General features: G+C 34.5%; 1 pseudogene; it reads left to right on the top strand.

Moving 5' to 3' along the window:
• The first annotated feature begins 9,605 nt into the window (after positions 1–9,605).
• On the top strand, positions 9,606–12,536 carry LOC122753712 (annotated as a pseudogene).
• The last annotated feature ends 7,834 nt before the right edge of the window (positions 12,537–20,370 follow it).

Raw genomic sequence — 20,370 nt, 5'->3', positions numbered from 1 at the left:
TACCTTTAGACATTTCTAAGAAGAAAGAGTTTTTATTATGTGTGCATTGTATTGTTTTGTTTTCCCTTACATTGTGCCTAAATTTGCCTGCCTATGGTTTTGAACCAATGAATCTGGTTCTCTCCTTTAGGTTCAAGAAAAAAAAAAAGAAAGAAAAAGAAAACACTGAAATAGCTATTCTCTCTCATACAGGAGAGCCCTTCAAATATTTGAATTATGCTATCCAGCGTCTCCTAATACTTTTCTTCTTGAAATTGTTGTGGTGCAGCTAGGTGGTACAGTGGATAGAGCACTGGCTCTGGATTCAGGACTACCTGAGTTCAAATCCAGCCTCAGACACTTAACACTTACTAGCTGTGTGACCCTCGGCAAGGCACTTAACCCCAATTGTGCTCCAAAAAAAAAAAAAAAAAGAAATTGTTGTAAAAATTTCTAAGTTACAATGTTAGACAAAGAAAAAAAGTAGTACAAATGCTATTTTTCTGCAATAAGCAAATATATGGTGTTATCTTCTCATCTATTGGTTCTCCATATTATTGTTCCTAAGTTATATAGCTTATGAATTTACATTGTGACAGTAGAAAACCCATCAAAAAAATTAGAAGTGGCCATCTTGGGCCTTGCTATGCCACTTTTATGTCATTTGGTCAACTTTCAGTGCTGTTATTAGTGTTTTGCTTTACTTCTTATTCTATCAGTACTGATTGGTCCATAGCAAGTGCATAATAGCTATTTTAGGAGCTCTGACCTTTACATTGATTGTTCTATCCTAACCACAAACTTTAAAGGAGAATGCTTAATGTAGGAAAAGACAAAGAAGTTACAGTCTATTCTATATGAGATCATTTACAATCTATTCTGTATGAGAGGAAAGACTGATTCAAACCTTTACAATCTGATAAGAAGTATATCATATATATCTGTAGAGAAGTAAGTCAAATATATCTAAAGCTTGGGGAAAATATCACTCACAAAACTCAACATCCCAGGCCCTTTAACCATCCATTCTAAGGCATTATGTCCAATCATCTCACTAACCTGGTTGCCGTTTTTTGGAAGTTTTTCAACTTCTCAATATCTTTCCTAACAGGTATTTTTCAGAAGTGAGAACAATATTCTAAACAGTATCCAAATTGCTATGAATGTCTCTCTAAGATATCCTATTAGAGGCAGCTCAGTGGATAAAGCACCAGCCCTGGACCCAGGAGGACCTGGATTCAATTCTGGCCTCAGACACTTGACACTTACTAGTTGTGTGACCCTGGGCAAGTCACTTAACCTTCATTGCCCTGCCAAAAAAAAAAATAACAAGGGAAAAAGATATCCTATTAGATGAAATTATTGACATAGACAAGAAAAACATAAAAAAATGATTACTTTAATACTCTTTAATATAATTGTGATGGCAAGAAAGGTTTGATGTATTATATTACAAAATCCTATCAATTATATGTCTATCCAGTGTTCCAAACTATATCCCTGAAAATACTAAAATAATAGTATATGGCTTTCTGCCATAGAATTTGGAGTAGAAAAGAAATGTAAATTATTTTGGCCATGTTCAGTATACAACAAATCATAGATGCATGAGCATATTTTGAAGTCCAAATATTATATTTGTTCACTATTTTATCCAACTCAATAAAGGAAACACTGAGGTAAAGTTATGTATAGTATCATCTCCACAGACAACAATCCTGCATTATGGACTGCAGAAGGATAGGACCACAGAGAATGTGATTTCAAAAGACATCTGTCTCTGACTCTGGCAAAGAATACTGACATTAAGCTGCATTTTGTATCTCTAGTATAGTGAGGATCAAATGGACAAAACATTTATAGTTTAAAGGCATATAACAGTAAACAGTGATGATCGAGCCCACAGCAAATTCATCCCATGTAACATCAATTGGATCCTCCCTGTTGGACTAAAAGTCATTTAATCATCTCTTATTGACTCCCTGTCACATTTCCCCCAGGAATTGTATTGTAGTATAAAATTCTGGGCTAGGAGTCAGGAGAGGCCTGGATGTGAATAGAGATCTGTGATGTGGTACAAACCACATATTTTATTTAAACTTCAGTTTTCTTATCTGTAAAATAAAGACAATAGTTCCTTACTTTTCAGGGCTACACTTAAATGTTTTTGTTCATCCTTAATTTTCAAAGAGGACCAATGACATCACAAGATAATGTCTTGAGTAAATGGATATAAATGAGGTCATCAGCCTCGTGATCTTTCCCTGCAAAATTAATGTCTAGCGTCAGGATAAAAGTTAGGAAAACTGAAAATCATCATGGAAGTATTGAATGACTTTGGCATCTTCTATATTTGACCATGCACTAAGTGCTCCATGACTCCTGCTTCAACTGCCTTCATGGTTATTAGAACCTTTCTTTTCCTCATCTGACCATTCCACTGAAGGAAGACTTCACATGTTTAGAGTAGACATCCCCCAACTCACTGATGGGTTTGAAACTTGTCAGTTACTCCTAATCTGATTTAAGATTGTCATACTTAGATGTAGTACTTACCTGGAAATATTGTAAAGTTTAAATAAAAAATAGTGAGATATGATAACACTAGGTAATAATAGCTTTATTTACATAGCACTACTGTGTGCCAAATACTGTACTGAGAGCTTTAAAATTAATATCTCATTCAATCCTTGGAATAACTCTACTACTACTATGCTCATTTTACATATGAAAACTGAAGAAAATGAAGCTAACAGAGGTTAAGTAACTCGACCACAGTCAGATAGCTAGCAAGGGTTTGAAGATAGATTTGAATTCAATTCTTCCTAGATCCAGGCCTGGCGCTCTATCCACTGCTTGACCTAATGGCTGTAGATGATAGATGGATAGATAGATAGATAGATAGATAGATAGATAGATAGATAGATAATGAATAATAGATATTCTCAAAATTAAAAAAGACATAAAATTTAGTTGTTAACTCTTTAATGAATTTCATTTATTTTAATATAGTGCATCAAGAAGCAATTTGGAAGCCTAGAAAACCTAGTTTCAAATATTTCCATAATCCTTCTGGATATATTCCATCTTCTTATTGAATATTCTAAATTTGACAAATAGAACTTCGTCAACCTATATGCTTCATGGCAGAGGAGAACATTTCCTTTTCTGCCTCATTCTCAATGTATAACCTAGTCTTCATGCCATCTCATATCATGTCTCTACCTATATTACTTCAAAAATCCTCTAGAAGCCCAGGAATAGGCTGGGTTTGTTTGTTCGTTTGTTTGTTTATTTTTATATATATTTTTAATGAACCTTTTTTCCCTTCCTGGAAGCCAAAATAGCAGCTGTTTATTATCATTGAATTTTATTCCTAATTATGCAATGCTACAGTATGTATGCATAAACACATACATACCTACATATGTGTATATATACATATAAATTAGAGCAAATAATTTCCACTTGTAACAAGTAAAGCTTCATCATAGAAGTGTACTATCTATAGAGAAGGGAATATCCAACCAATATCCTCATTTTCAGTATGAAAAAATTGATGCCCCAAAATGTAAACTCACTAATAAAATAACTGGACTAGAACAATGATGGGATTCCCTGTCCCTGTCTCAAATGTTTAATAGCTTTATTTATTTGACTCTCAATCCAGTCCCTGTCTTAATATAATATCATTGCTTTTGTTACCAATTCCTTTGCCTTCCACAAAATTATGAGCCTCTTTTATTCTATGGACAGGTAAACTAACTTTCAAAATTGCTTGCCATCAAAAGTTATCTTAAATTGTGGATAAATTATTTAGTTTCTGTTTCTATTTGACCCTTTAGGGACATAATCTTTTTTCCTCCTCTGAATTCCCATCGTCAACTGCCTGGTAGTCGTGTCTACTAAGAGTAGGAATCTCAAGTTAATATATCCAAAATGGAACTCAAAACCCATACCTCCTCCAAACAATTTAATTTTTCTTAAAATCAACACCCTTAGTACAATAACCCAGATTTATATTATTTCAGTAATTTTTCCTCTTCATTGTCACCCACAATTTCACATCAACTGCTAAATGTTATCTATTCTACTACCACAGTACCCCTCAAATCTGTCTATTGCTCTCCACTCATAGATTCTGTACAAGTTGAAGCCTTTATCTAATAGTCTCTTTGACTATTGCAGAAGCCTCTTACTTGATATACCTGCTTCTATATTCTACCTTCCATCCATCCTTTATATTGATCAATGGACTCTAACTCAAATAGAAATTGGGGCCTTTAATCATTACATAAAGATTCCTATGGGCCACATATTGACATAGGAAACCACAAATTAGCATTACCTCTTTACCATTTCATTTTTTATTAATTTTGTTAAACATTTAGCAATTAGATTTTAATCGTGTTTGGGTTGAACTCATTTTATGGGCTAAGTGCTTGACACATTTGGCATAGATAATGAACTAATATTCTTAAAATATAGATGTAAAGTTCCTCTGACACACATACATACATATGTATATATATGTATATATATATATATATATACACACACACACTCAAATTTCACAGTGGCTCTCTTTTGTTTTTTGTATAAAATGGAAAATCTTCAGCCTGGCATTTAAATTCCTCCATATTTTACATTTCAGTTAGTTTTAATAAGCTATTGAATACTCTTCCCTTTATTCCAGTAAAACTGGCCTTCTATTTTCCCATTCATAAAATTCTCTAACTTCCACACATTTTCCTGGGTTGTGTGTCATATTTGAAAGGTACCCCACACTCAAGTCTTTCTCTTGCAATTATTAGTTTCCTTCAAGATGTATTTCTGGTGCAACCATCTAAATAAGGACTTCCTGAATCTCTCAGATGTTAGTCATTTCTCTTTTAAAAATTACATTTGTAAAGCATTGTCAATCTTTTATATTTACTTATTTTTATGTTCATATTGCATACTACCTCAACCCTCTTAGTCAAATGTTAAGCTACTTAAAAGCAGGAATTGTTTTTAATCTTTGTGTTCACAGTACCTCCCAGTCTCTTGCAGATAATAGGTAATTGATAAATGTGTGTTGGGTTCTATTGAATTGCCCTATACTGATTAAAGCCCTCCTGTTCTTTGACCACATAACTCCCCTTACACCCCAGTTCCAATCTCCAGTAAGTTCCGATTCCAGTCAAGACTTTGAATGAGTTTCTGAGCCTAGTGGACAGTAAATTGTTTCATTCTTCTCCCAGATGCCAGCTTTCTGCTTCATTCCTTGCAGCCATAATTCAGAAGTAAACAGGATTTGCAAGTATAAGCATTAGCCACCCATCCATGTTTTCTAATAAGATTGAGAGAGGCATACATAATTTTGGTGATTTAAATTTTATATTCTGAGAAAAAAATAAGGCTTAAGCTGAGTTTGGGGTATTATTGCTCACCATAAATCTGTTCAGAAGCCAGGGAAAATAACCCTCCAAAGACACAAGATTAGAAAGATTAAGTAATGGAGCAAAAATCAAATGGGTAGCTTCTATAGTAGGGTAAATGTCACAGAGCAGTTGAGTCTATACTGGTAAATGTTTGCCTCTTTTTTCCTTTATATTCATACCTTCTATCTGTGTTAAGAACAAAATGTGAAACATGTCCCCATGATAAAATGATGTGTAAAATAATTAAAAAAAAAAAAAGAAATAACTGGTTTGCTAAAGGCTTGTTAGTCTCTGTCCAATGTACCAACACATCCTGGAATCCATTTAACTCAAGAAACACTTAGTAAACCTGTACTTTTCTATGGTGCACAATGCATTGCAAAAATCACCAGTAGTCTTATTTATATTATAGCAATATTATGACAAATAATGTACAGACTTAAAGCTCATTATTGATATTCCCAAAAGTTCCTTTAAGGATACTTTAAATAATCCATTTTTATCCCTTATGTTTATATTAATAATTACTCTTGCTTCATTTAGCAGGTTGACCATTTTCTTTAATTAGCATATGTTCTTGTCTATTTTAAAATCAATGAACACTAAATACATGTTAAATTGAGTACATTTTATTAGAGTAATCTAATTATTAGTAAACTGTATGTAGGTATGTATGTGTGCATGCACACATACATGCATACATACATACATATATACTCATATTCCTTAATCTGTTTTAAATGTCATGAATTTTCCTACTTATGCTATTTCTGGTGAATAATTTATAACTAAAACACTACTGAGCTTTTTTCTTTTTTCTATCAAAATTATATATATACATATATATAATTTTAAAAATGAAATAGACATTTTTATTAAATTATAACATAGAATGTTAACAGGGAAGGTGGTGAAAATCATAAAGTTCAGAGATGTCCAACTCTTGACCACCCAGGGATTGGATTGAAATTGACCATCAAAATTAGATTAAAATGGAATTGAAGAATGTTTAATGAAATAAGTAAAATGCAAATTCAAGATAGATAATACTAAATTTTGTTTGTCTAAATCAGTATTTTATTTCAGGTATCCCTTTCTATTTGACTGTGAAGCCATTGAAAAGCTCCTCATTTTTTAAAAGATGATGAAAATGAAGCCCAGACAGATAACAGTTAAAATAATTAATGTGATTTTCATTTGTTTTGAGAGGCACAGTATTCGAGGCAAGGGAGATAATTGTTTTATTATATTCTTTTCTAGTCAGACCAATCCTGAACCATGATTTTCAATTCTGATTATCACAATTTTAGGGTTTACTTATAAAGCATCCAGTGAAAGAGGATGAATATGGTTTGGGATCTCAGAAGTATATGGTATAAATGAGCCTTTAAGGAATTAAAGTTAGTTAGGTTGGAGAAGATACAACTTTGTGAGAAATAATGATAGTTTTATTTAACTCATGGAAAGACTGTCATATAAAAGAAAGAGAATATTTATTCTGTTTGGAACAATTAGGTATACAATTCAATAGATGGCTCATAAACAACAGCAACAAAAATATTTAATCTAAGAAATCTAAGAAAAAGACACAAAATAATTAAAGTCTTCCAAAATGTACTGAGCTCCCTTGGGAGTAGTTAGATCCTCTTGCTCAAGGTCATCAAGCAAGGGCTACATGGACATTTGTTAGGTAGGTTAAAGAGGTTTTGCTTGTTTGGAAATATGTGTGCATGTATATGTGTATGCATGCATGCATGTACATACATTTATGCATGTACATGTGTATTTATACACATGTATATAGATGTGTGTGTGTAAAATTAAATCACTTTATAAATAAATAAAACTAAATGTCCTTCATAGTATTTTTCAAAAATGAGATTCTCTGATTCCTTCCACATTTGGTTTAGTATACCTCCTTTTATAGACTTTTCTCTCAAATGAAACTTTACTACTTACTTCCCTGAAATTGACAATCCAATTTTTGACTTTGAGCATTCTGACTGCTTCAGATATAGTTCTCTTCATCTTTGAAGACAAGACTCCTCATCTTCCTCCAAGGTTCAGGTGATGGGTCATCTACCCTGATTCTCTCAGTCTTGATAATTTTGTGCTATGTTTCTTCTCACTCCTGTAGCTCCCTTGCATTTCAGTTGTTTATAAATGCATAAGATCCATCTTCACTCCTAATATAATATAATCCATTGAGGTTAGTGGATATTTCATTTTTGTTTTGTTGTTTCCACCATTAAAGTATGGGCCCCTTGAGGGCCTCATTACTTAGCACAATGCCTGGCACACAGTAGACAATAAATGTTATTGACTGTATTTTATCACAGTGATTTTTCAATAGTAAATGTTTCACAAATGTTTATTAAATTCAATTCAATTCCTGTGTATCGTGGCTCATTAAATTAGAAAAGAACCATTGGCCTTCCTCAGATTTCAAAGTTTGCTCTTCTAGTCTCCAATTTAGTGTATTTTCATGCTCTGGGCTCTTTGCTTACTGATTTCTTTATTCAACCAGCATACCACATAGCCAATGTCCAAAGTTAATATGATAGAATTGTTTGTCTTGAATTTTGTTTATTTTAAACAGATCAAGTTTCCTGTCTTTATCAGTTATTTATTTTAGAAACTGGCTTGAATTTTTAATGTGATAAATAAGCTTTCTCTTCAAATTAGAGGGGGCAGTATATGTTGCAATATGTAATAGTAACCTCCTTTTCAATAGTCAGAAATTTAAGAGGTCAAATATTCTTTCCTGGACTATAAGCACACTATTTCCATTAACTTTGTTCTAGGAATAAGGCATAGTGGAAAGTAAAGGATTTTTAGATATTTAATTCATAATCTTCATTTCTAAGGAATGTTCTAGAGTTCAATAAGATTATTTAGTTGATTGCATGAGTCTCAAAACTCTCAAATTGTTTATGGTTTGAACTATGTCTGACATAAGAAAGAGAAGAGGTAGTTTTAAGTGAATTATAGCACCCCACCCCACCCCAAAAAGAAAAAAATACAAAAACCCAAAACACTAATGTCAATGAGAGTGAAGGGGGAAAGGGAAAACTAAGTAGAAGACTAGCAAAATATAAGTATGACATAAGTCAACAAGCCTTGGTACAACCCTTCACAAATATTCCTTAATATTGCCAATTAGTAGTAGGGTTCTTTAAGGAAAATTCAGACATATCTGATGCACACAATGAGTGGACTAGTCCACTAACCACTATCAAAGTTAGAGGAAATATATTATAATATGACAATGATTGAGATAGGGGAATAGTTCCAACTGACATCTTGTAAAAGGTAGTTATTTAACGGTCTCATCCCTTTCCATTCATATTTGTGAGTTGTTATAACTCCCTGGAATTTTTTAAAGGAGATAGAAAATAACTGCATTGCTCTTGATTGTTTGGATAGGGACCGATAAGATTTATAAGGTGCTGATCTGTTCTATTTGAGCTGCCTCAGACTGTGGCCATGTTTGAAGGTGTGACTTCATTTACTGGCCTTCTCAAGGATCACAGGGACCTCAGTTCACTGCATAACAGTTTACTCCTAAGCTCTTTTAACTAGAAGGTTCTAGGCCAGTGTCAAATGCATGATTTCCTGGATATCACTGTAAGGGTTACCACTAACATTAGCAAGTGTTTTTAGGAGAATAATTCCTTGGGGACTAAGTGTGCCATAATATAACAGCAGTACAAGTCTAAAATTCAGGATATATACCTTTAATTTTGGAAACAATTATTCTTTTCACCACTACTATCAATTCCTAAAACCCTGAACAACAACAAAAAAAGTCTAATCTGACCCAGGACAGACAAATGCTATTCTCTCCATGTATTAGTAGTTTAAAATCAGAAATCCACTATGACATCAAGTTTCATTTCTGTCTGGAAAGGAGACTTGGGAGCAAAAATCATCATATGTCTCTCTTATCCATCATAGAGCAAGATATTTCAGAAATAAACTGAGATAAAAAATTGATTTAGGAACTTGGCTTATCACTTCCTTGAATCCTCTGAATAGATCTTTCTGTAATTAGCTATTAGAATAAAAGATAAATATTTCTGGGAAAATGTTCTCTGAATATATTACTTAAATGTATCTCTCTGTAATGATTTACTACTTATATGTTTAATATGGAATATAAAAATTATAATTACAAATGTAATACTGCACTAAAGACTTACCATGAAGCTATTTCAAGGCAAAGAGGTGACCTTGATTCTTGAAGGGTACGAGAGTAACAGTTACAACTGGTTATATCAAGCTGCAATGGAAATGCATTTATATTCCAAGGATTATGCTACTTGCCTTCAAAGAGATGGTCATGAGAAATTTAAATTCCGAGTAAATAATGTATTGCTTTGATGACAAATTCATTAAAACATTTAATAAGTGTGGAAGATTTCATAGGAGCATATTTTTTAGAGGCAGACAAGAATTCAGAGCCTATTTAGTGAAAACCTCTCTTTGTACAGATGAAAAAACTGAGGCTAAGGGAGGTTAATTAATTGAACAAGGATACCTTTTCCATTCCTTTTCTTGCTTCCTTTCTTCCTTCTTTTTCCTTCTTTCTTCCCTCTCTCCCTGCATTTCTTCCTTCTCTCAACTATATTCCCTTCCTCATTCCCTTCTTATCTTTCATATTTCTCCTTTCTTTCTGTCCTTCCTTTTATTCCTGTCTCCTTCACTTCTTTCTTTCCATTTTAGCTTCTTTATATACTTCCCTCCTCCTCTCTTTCCTTCCTCTATCTTTTCCTTTCCTTTATCCCTTTCCTTTGTTCTCCTATCCCTCCCTTTTTCCCTTCCTCCCTTCCTTCCTTTCTTCATGTTTCTTTGAAAATTTGTGAAAGATTAGGAGAGAAAATGAGAACTTTTAATTTTTATTATTAATATTTAGAATACTATTTTCCCCAAGTTACATATACAAACAAATTTTAACATCAATTTTATAACTTTGTGTTCCAAATTCTCTTCCTCCTTCCCCAAATCCCTTTAAGAACTGAAGCAATTCCATATCGTATTGCAGAGACTAGGCATAGGGCAACATCTTACACCTTATACAAAAATAAGGTCAAAATGGGTTCAAGATTAAGACATAAATGGTGATACCATAGATAAATTAGGAGAGGAACGAATAGTTTACCTCTCAGATCTATGGAGAGGAAAACAATTTATGTCAAAACAAGAGATAAAGAATATTATGAAAAGCAAGATGGAAGACTTAGTTTACATTAAATGAAAATGCTTTTGTACAAACAGAAGCAATGCAGCCAAAATTAAAAGAGAGGTAGAAAACTGGGAAACAATTTTTTACAGCCAGCATTTCTGATAAAGGCATAATTTCTAAAATATATCAGGAACTAAATCAAATTTATAAGAAGCCAAGTCATTCTCCAATTGAGAAATGGTCAAAGGATATGAACAGGCAGTTTTCTGATGAAGAAATCAAAGCTATCTATTGCCATATGAAAAAATGCTCTAAATCACTATTAATCAGAGAAATGCAAGTTAAAAAACTTTGAGGTACCAACTCACACCTATCAGATGGGTAATATGGCAAAAAAAAGAAAATAATAACTGTTGAAGAAGCTGTGGAAAAATTGGAACACTAATGCATTGTTGGTGGAGCTGTGAAATGATCCACCCATTCTGGAGAGCAATTTGGAACTATGCACAAAGGGTTATGGGAATGTTCATACCCTTTGACCCAGTGGTACCACTGCTAGGTCTGTATCCCAAAGAGACCATAGAAAAGGGAAATGGACCCACATGTACAAAAATATTTCTAGCAGCTCTCTTTGTGCTGGCAAAGAAATGAAAATCAAAGGAATGCCCATCAATTGGGGATGGCTAAACAAATTGTGGTATGTGAATGTAATGGAAAACTATTGTGATGTAAGAAATGATGAGCAAGGGGAGCTCAGAGAAACTTGGAAGGAATTACATGAACTGATGCTGACTGAGAGGAGCAGAACCAGGAGAACATTGTACACAGCAACAGCAACATTGTGTGATGAACAATGGGGATAGACTTGGCTCTTCCCAGCAGCACAACAATCCAAAAGTTTTTTCTTTTTTTTTTTTTGGTTTTAATAGAATTTTATCTTCCAAAATATATGTAAAAACAAAATTTTAACATCAATTAAAAAAAAAAAACTTTGTGTTCCAACTTCTCTTCCCCCCTCCATTTGAACCACCCACCCACGAAGAACTCAAGCAATTCAAATAAGTTACACATGAGTAGTCATGGAAAAAGTCCCACATTAGCTAGTTGTGAGAGAAAACAGTAAAAAAACAAAACAAAACAAAACAAAAAAACAAAACTTCAGATTAAGAAATTGTCAAAGACGCGCCCGTGGCCGCTGGGGGCTTGGGGTTCTGTGAGAACTTGAGGAAGCGGGCCGGGCAGGGCCGGGCTCCGCAGCTGCCATGGGCAATCGGTTCGCTGAAAGAAGCAGAGCTGGATCACGGAGCAGGACAAAGCCATCCTGCAATTGAAACAACAACGAGATAAATTGAAGCGGTACCAGAAGAGGATCACCCAGCAACTGGAGAGGGAAAGGCAGTTTGCCAGACAACTTCTTCGTGATGGAAAGAAAGAAAGAAAGAAAGGGCCAAATTACTGCTTAAGAAGAAGCGTTACCGGGAACAGCTCTTGGATAAGACAGAAAACCAAGTCACGAATCTGGAAACTATGGTTCACAATATCGAGTTTACCCAGATTGAAATGAAAGTGATTGAAGGCCTGAACTTTGGAAATCAGTGTCTGAATTAAATGCATCAGGTCATGTCAGAAGAAGTGGAAAGGATAATGAATGAAACCTGGGATGCTGTGGAGTACCAGAAGCAAATTGATGATCTCTTGGCTGGCAGTTTTACTTAAGAAGATGAAGATGCTATCTTAGAGGAACTGGAAGCATTCACTCAGGAACAAGTCGAGTTTCCAGAAGTTCTTTCAGAACCCCCTTCAGAGAAGATTCCAGAGAAGGAACCCATCAAGACAAAGCCAAAACAGCCAGAACTGGTGGCAGCATCTTAACTTTTCTTCCCCCACTGGGGCCTTGAAGGGACTTCCTAGGGAACTGTAACCCCCCCACAGAGGGTTTGGGTTCTCAGTCCCAGAAATGGGTATGCCCTGGAACTCTCCTGAACTGGACAGGGCAGAGCAAAGCAAAGTGGACAGAGGAATGCTGACTGATCAGCAGCACATTTATTGCTCTTATATCAAGATTTTTTTTTCTAGAGCATTTTTTTCCTAGTACTTTAAAGTCTGAAAGCACTTTAGTAGTGCTGTCTTTCTCTCATCTCTGGATTAAATGGTGACTTGCAAACTTTTCAAGCCAAATGCTGTTGCTAAAGGTTGTGATTTCCATAATGGTCAAGCCCCAATCACAACACTCTTGGTGCTGTATTTACACTACCTACCTCAGACCCAGTATGTGCTTGAAGAACTCCTTTCTCCATAGACCTTTTCTAGGGGTTTGGCTATGTTGGGAAGGAGCAGAGGACTCTTCCTTGAGTATGTCCATCACCAAGAGGAGAGGTCATTTGATTTGGGTTCCTATTGGATTCTGTGTGGGACCAGAGGAAGGAAGGGAAGAGGAAGTCCTTGTAAACAGTGCCTTTCTGTGCTGCTCTTCTGGGTCAGCTTATCCATACTGAACCAAAAGGTAAGGCTCAAGAGGGAGAACACAGACTTTAGCTTCATTCTTTTCATTCTTTTCATTGTGTTGTTAAAACTGGAACTGCCTTGGGGGAAATATCACTGGTCTTTCTACAGGATTTCCAGTAGTGTTCTTGAAAGGTTCTAGGCTGTGGTTCCAGCAAGGAAATTCTCTCCTGTGAAAACCTGGGATGTTGTATCTTCTAACCAACCATTTTCAAGCGCTAGATTCACCTGAAATTTTCATTTCCTTTAATATGGCTGCTATCCTATCTGCCATATATTATAGCATTAATTTTCTTCTGAAGTGGGATGGGAATTGCTTCATGCCATTGGCATAGTTCCTGTTTTTATATTAGGCACTGGGGCTCACATTTGACTTCTCTCCATTTGAAATAAGCAGAAGCAGAGATTCTAACAGAGCAACCTCTTAACCTTCTACAATCTCGCCTCCCTCCCAATAAAACAAAGAAAAAATTAAAAAAAAAAGAAATTGTCAAAGAGAAAAAGAAAAAAAAATAATGTGTTTCCATCTGTTTTCAGATACTATCAGTTCTTTCTCTGCAGATGGGCTGCAATCTTCATAAGCCTTTCAGGGTTATAGTGGATCATTGCCTTGCTGAAAATAATTCACATGCTTCCCAGCAGATCATGACCCACTATTGCTGTTATTTTCTATACAGTACATTTCACTCTGCTTCAGTTCATGTAGGTCTTTCTAGGTCTTTCCAGGTTTTTCTGATAGTATCCTATTCATCATGACCTGTATATAATACCTTAAATTGACAAAGAATTTTCTTCATAAAAGCCCAGCAAAGTAGGTGCTATACATTTTGCCATTATAATCAATCATCATAACTATTTCCTTCCATCCCACTCCCTTTCCATGACATTTGGGGGAAGGAGTTGGGGAGTGAGTGAACCTTAATATCATCAGAATTGGCTCAAAGAAGGACTAACATACATACTCAAGTAGGTATAGTAATATATTTTTGCCCTGGGGAGGGGAAGGAGAAAAGGAGAGGGGGGAAGAAGGGAAGGAGGAAAGGGCAGATTGGGGGAGAGAGCAGTAAAAACCAAAACACTTTCAAGGGAGATGAAGATGTTCTGCATTACTGCACCAGTATGACATATTGAATTGCTTGATCTCATAAGGGAGGGTTGAGGAGGAAGGGAAGAAGAAAAATTTAGAACACAAAATTAGCTCAGAGACCCTGATGTCATTAGAGTGGGCTCATGGAGGGCTTTCATACCCAATTGGGAGGAACAATCTATTTAATATGGGAGGGGAAGAGGATAAGGAAGGAAAGGTGAAAAAAAGGGAGTCCAGAGAGAGGGAGAGGATAGTCAGAAGTAAAACATTTCTGAGGAGGAATAGGTAAAAAGAAGATAGAGTAAATGTCAAAACAGCTTCAAAGAACTCATGATAGAAAATATTCTCAACATCCAGAAAAAAGAACTCTGAATTATGAATGCAGATTGAATCATACTATTTCCAATTTTGCACTTTTTTTTCCTTTTTGTTTGAGGTTTTTCCTTTGTACTCTGATTCTTCTTTCATAAGATGACTAATGTAGAAATATGTTTAATGTGGCTATACATATACACCCTATATCAGACTGCTTTCCATCTTGCAGAGGAGGGAGGGAAGGGAGATGGGGGAGAAAAGAAAATTTGGAACTAAATATCCTGTGAAAATAAATGTTGAAAACTAACCTTATATGTAATATTTAACTGGAAAATAATAAAATAAAATTTAAAAAATATCAAAAGCCAGGTGAAAGTAATACAAATTGAAGTATCATTAAAAACAAAAAATAAAATATATCAATTTACCGATGTATATATCAAAGCAAATCCAAGACATAAATAGATTCAATTATAATTTTTTAAAATGACAAATAATTAGTGGCAATTTCCATGCTAAAACTTCAGTTTATACTATAAATTTGTACATCTTAGCTTTAAATTATGAGCATCAAAATTAATATAATAAGTTTAATAGATGCTATTTTGTTATTTATTTTAAATACAGACATTTACTTCTGGAAATGGTTTAAATATAGAGAAAGCAGATTAGTGGAACATATTAAACAATATAGAATTACAATCAGAAGAACTAAAAATGTAGTATTCAATGAGAACAAACTAAAAATGTAGTATTCAATGAGAACAAGAACACAATTTCTTTATGACAAAATCCAACTATTTGACAAGAATAAAAAAAACCTCCTTTTTACACCACAATAATACAATAAAATAAAAAGCAGAAGTATAGTTGAAAATTTAAATATAACATATTTAAGATAATTTAAAGTCTGTAACTGGTTTATTTCATAGCTAGAGCTATGATAAAGAATTATAAGCAAGAGACAGAAGTGGAGAGGAGTCAAGATAGTTGAGTGTAGGCAGTAATCCAGCTGAACTCTCCCAGCATTTACCTCCATACAACTTTAAAATAATCCTTCAAAGAAACTTGTGAAGCAGCAAGACCAAGAATAGATCAGAGTGAGACATTTTGTCCAACCTAAGATAATTTAAAATGTTGGCAGGAGAAGTCAGTGACATCCAGGTAAAGGCTAGTCTAGAGTAGCTAGAACAGCAGAAACATTGAGCCCAGGAAGTAGACTAAGGAGAAGCAGCAGTAGCAACAGCAGAAGCAGAAGTAGCAGCAACAGCTTTGGAAGCTCTTAACCCAGAGAAGGTAAGGGGTTAAGAGATGTGTTCAGAAAGAGATTACAGAGGACCCTTTGTTGACATTGGATGCAGCTGGTGCTAATTGAGAAGCCTATTGCCAATATGGAATTCTTGGTCACAGTTCCAGAGAGGGGAACAGGAGTTAACATCATTCACAAGGGAGAAAATTATGACCTGGTTAAAATTATAAAACAGAAAATAACACTAATGTTTGAGGCTGTAAGAGAAAAGTGAATTTGTTCAAAGTTTGAGGAAGAAAAGAAGCACAGTTCTCTCTGGATCACACCACCTTAGAAGCACCACAAAATTGGAGACCCCCAGAAAGTACCTCAAAATCAGTAGCACAAAAAATTCCATAGCTTGGAAGTGTTTGCTCACACCTAGGTGAGCAGATCCTCAACTTTAACATAAAGTACAAAGTAGGCTGGGGAAATAGGCAAACAACAGCAGCATAAAATTTAAGCATTAAAAGTTTCTATTGTGGGGGGCAGCTAGGTGGCGCAGTGGATAAGGCACTGGCTCTGGATTCAGGAGGACATAAGCTCAAATCCAGCCTCAGACACTTGAACTGCCCTTGAACCACAAAATGAAGCAGTATTAAGGAGTCCAAATATAGCATTCTGTCAATAAAACCTCTCTCCTTGTTCTACCTCTGCTTGTTTTAATTATCCTTCCTAGATTTCTCTGCCAAATCTTTCTAAGTTACACCTGATAATTGTGGGTATACTCCAAGGCTCTACCCTGTGGTCTCTTATGCTTATACATTCTTTCTCTTGATGATTTCATCAATTCATATGGATTCAATTAATATCTCCATGAAGATGATTCTCAGACCTATTTGCCAGTTATAATCTCTCTCCTGACCCCTATTCTTCTCTCTCCATCTATTGTATACCTCAAACTAGATATTTTTATAAGTATTAAACTAAATATGCCTAAAACTTAACTGTTCATTTTTTGATAACATCCCTAATTTTCCTTTTAATGAAGAGGGTACTATTGTCCTCCCAAAATACAGATTCATTAACCTAGGTGTCATTTTCAACTCCTCACACTTTCTCACATGCTCCTATTTCCAATTTAATATCTTTTAAGTCCCTGTTAATTCCTACTTGAAATTCTTCCTTCATAGCATTTTTGCCTATTCTTGAATAGAATATGTATTCAATGTCTCAGAAATTGACAGATGATAGTATATAGATACAATGGGAAAGAATTGCACTGTAAGGAACAACAATTAGAATGTTTTTTAATGAAATATGCAAAAACTTGCATCAATTTATATAGAGGGAGGAACATTCAGATGAAAAACAAAATAGATACACATTGATTTCACCATTATCAATAGTTAGTAAGGAAAAATAACTTTTAAATTTTGTCAATTTAATGGATAGTTTTGTCAACACTCAATCAAAATTAAATAGCATGCCCATTCTTTGTGTTAATATTTATTAACTACAAAAATAGAGATGGAAATTTCTTATCAGGTTGATGCCTTTGGGTAGTTTTGCTTTCAAGATCTTTTATTGATAGACTTGTTTGGCTGTTGCTTAAGATATATCTATTTTAACAAAAACAAGTGATGTATTTTGCCCAAAGGAAGTGAGATGAAATGTGTTAATGGACAGTTGGAGATTAGTACAAAGTCTTATATAAGTTTTTTATCGATAAGGGAATGAGATTAGTAGTTCTGGAGGGAAGAGTTGGGATACCATAGACAAAGAAGTGGTTAGGATGATGCCAAAATGTTAGCCATATTAAAGCATCAGGAGTGAAGATAGAGAGTTAGGTTAGAAGATGAGATGTTAAACCCAAAGGATTTTAGGACTGTAGATTTAGAGTTAGAAGGAACATCAAAAACAAATGTATTCAATGCTCCCTCTTATTTTGCAGTCAAAAACACCATGGTAGTTTTTTTTTTTTAATTCCACTTCAGCAAAGTTAGCCATGTGTCAAACAAGGGAATTATGTCTAAAATGAAATTAGCTTGGCAACCTGCAGAGTACATTTTCCATACGGTTTCCTTTTTTTTTTTTTTTCAGGACTGGGGTTAAGTGACTTGCCCAGGGTCCCACAGCTGGTAATTGTTAAGTTTCTGAGGTCAGATTTGAACTCAGGCACTCCTGCATCCAGGGCCAGTGCTATATCCACTGTGCCACCTAGCTGCCCCAATACGGTTTCCTTTTACTAGAAAGCGAGATATTCAATATTGTAGCCTCTTATCTTCCAGGCAGCAGTATTATTAATGAATACAAGGGTTAGGAAAAAGAGACTCTGCTTCTATCTTTAAGTAATACTTGACAGATCTTTAGGTCACATCAATAAAATCACCTGTAAAAGTCTGAAATTAGCAATTGATTAATTAAATTTTTGTAGATAGAAAGAATAAATTAGGAGAAAATGGTACTAATGACTACAATGAATTTTTCATGGTCTTTTATCCATTAAAAATAAGACATACATTTATTATATATTGTTTTACAAATATAATAATTTTGCTAAATTACCTCTCTTGCCTTTTGATATTTCTTCATGAGAAAATACTTTGGAAATTTTCTTGCATTGATAAAATGTACCAAGAAAAGAGAAAAATATTTATAGTAAAATAAATTATAAAATATTTATATTAATATGTACAGAAATATTTATAGCAGTTCTTTTTTCTGTGGCTAAGAATTGGAAATCAAAGGGATGCCCATCAATTGGGGACTAGCTAAAAAGCTGTGGTTTATGATTGTAATGGAATATTATTGTGTTATAAAAAATGACAAACAGGATTATTTCAGAAAAACCTGGAAAGACTTACATAAACTAACATATAGTGAAGTGAAGAGAACCAGAAGAATATTGTACACTAAAGCAATACTGTTTGATGAAGAACTGTGAATGATTTAGCTCTTCTCAGAAATTCAATGATCCAAGCCAATCACAATGGACTAATGATGAAGCATACTATTTGCCTTCAGAGAAAGAACTGATACTGACTGGACACAGCCTGAAGCAGTCTGTTATTTACTTTATTTATTTCATTTTTTTCTTTTATTAAAGTCTTATTATACAAAATGACTCATATGGAAATGTTTTACATTAATTTCACATATGTAACCTGTATCTATTTGTTTACCACCTCAGGCAGAGGGGAAGGGAGGGAGGGAGAGATAGAATTGGGAATTCAAAACTTTAAATACAAATGTTTTATTAGTATTAAAAAAATAAAACATTTAATTTGGCTTTTTTTTTCTTTGTTAGAAGGTCTTTTGTAAAGAACAAGCATCTCAGATTTATGGAATCAAATCTCTCTCGATACAATTCTTAGTTTCATCCTCTTGACAGAACATATTGCAAGTGATATTCTTCTAACATAGCTCACAATTCTTTTTACAGTCATCATAGTTCAGCTACTAGAATGCTTAAACTTAAAGAATTTCTTTCTCATCTCAAATACTTGAGGCAGTTCAGTGGCATGGTGGATAAAGTGTGGTGCTAGGAGTTAGGAAGATCTGGGTTCAAATTTGTCCTCAGACACTTATGGCTATATGACCCTGGGCAAGTTATTTCATCTCTGTTTCATTTTGCTTCATCTGTAAAATGGGGATAATGATAGCACCTGCCTCCTAGATTGTTTCAAAGATCAAATGAGATAGGAATTGTAAGGGCTTAGTACAGTGCCTGGCATATAGCAAGTACTATATAAATCTTAGCTATTAGTATCATTATTAGATTTGCGATAGCGAACAATCACCTAATCATTATATCTTGATTGTATATATCACATGTATGGAAGCAAAATATTGAGGCCTTCTTCAAAATTATAGTAGTTCTTTTTATTAAAATGTATTAACTTTATACTGTTTTAAGATTTGCAAAGTACTTAGGATGTATTATGTCATTTGATACACAAAAGAAACCTTTGATACAGATGATGTGATGATCTCTATTTCAGTGGTGAGGGACCTGAAAATTAGGGAAGTGAAATTGCTTGTCCAGTCACATAGGTAAGAGATTCAGAGTCAGGATGTCAGCTTAGGTCTGCCAAATTCCAAGTCCAGTACTCTATATGCACTATACCAACTGATTTTAAGACTTAGGTCTCTAGAGAACTGCTAATTATTGATCAGAACAATATAATTTGCATGCAAATGCTAGCAAATAATATCTACTCAGTCTAACACTCAACTACCATTATGCTGGGAGCACAAAGATAGAAAAAAAAATCTTGTTTTTCAAGGAGTTAATCAGATAATGAAGGTAAGGGCTAAAATTCTAGCTAAACTGTCTAAAGTATCTAATGAGTGGTCACCAATAAATTATATGCTTTAGCAAAAGTTAGACTTTTAAGCATTTATTAAGGAGAATAAGAATTTGGTAAAGAGAGAGGAAGGCCTAGATTCCTATCTATTAAAGGGAGAGCACATTTCTAACTCCACTCTCCACCAGAGTCCAAAGGAAAGAGAGCTAGAGCGAGTGCCAGTCTCTTCCTTCCTCCTCCCACTAGCCTGCGTCACTTCCTGACGCCAAAGAAAAGACTCCTGGTCTTGCCCTCAAAGACCTTCACTTCATCAGCAGAACTCTTCTACAGTAAGTCTCCAG

This window comes from Dromiciops gliroides, chromosome 1, assembly GCF_019393635.1.
Source record: "Dromiciops gliroides isolate mDroGli1 chromosome 1, mDroGli1.pri, whole genome shotgun sequence".
Lineage (NCBI taxonomy): Eukaryota > Metazoa > Chordata > Mammalia > Microbiotheria > Microbiotheriidae > Dromiciops > Dromiciops gliroides.
This window is presented reverse-complemented; position numbering and strand designations above follow the sequence as displayed.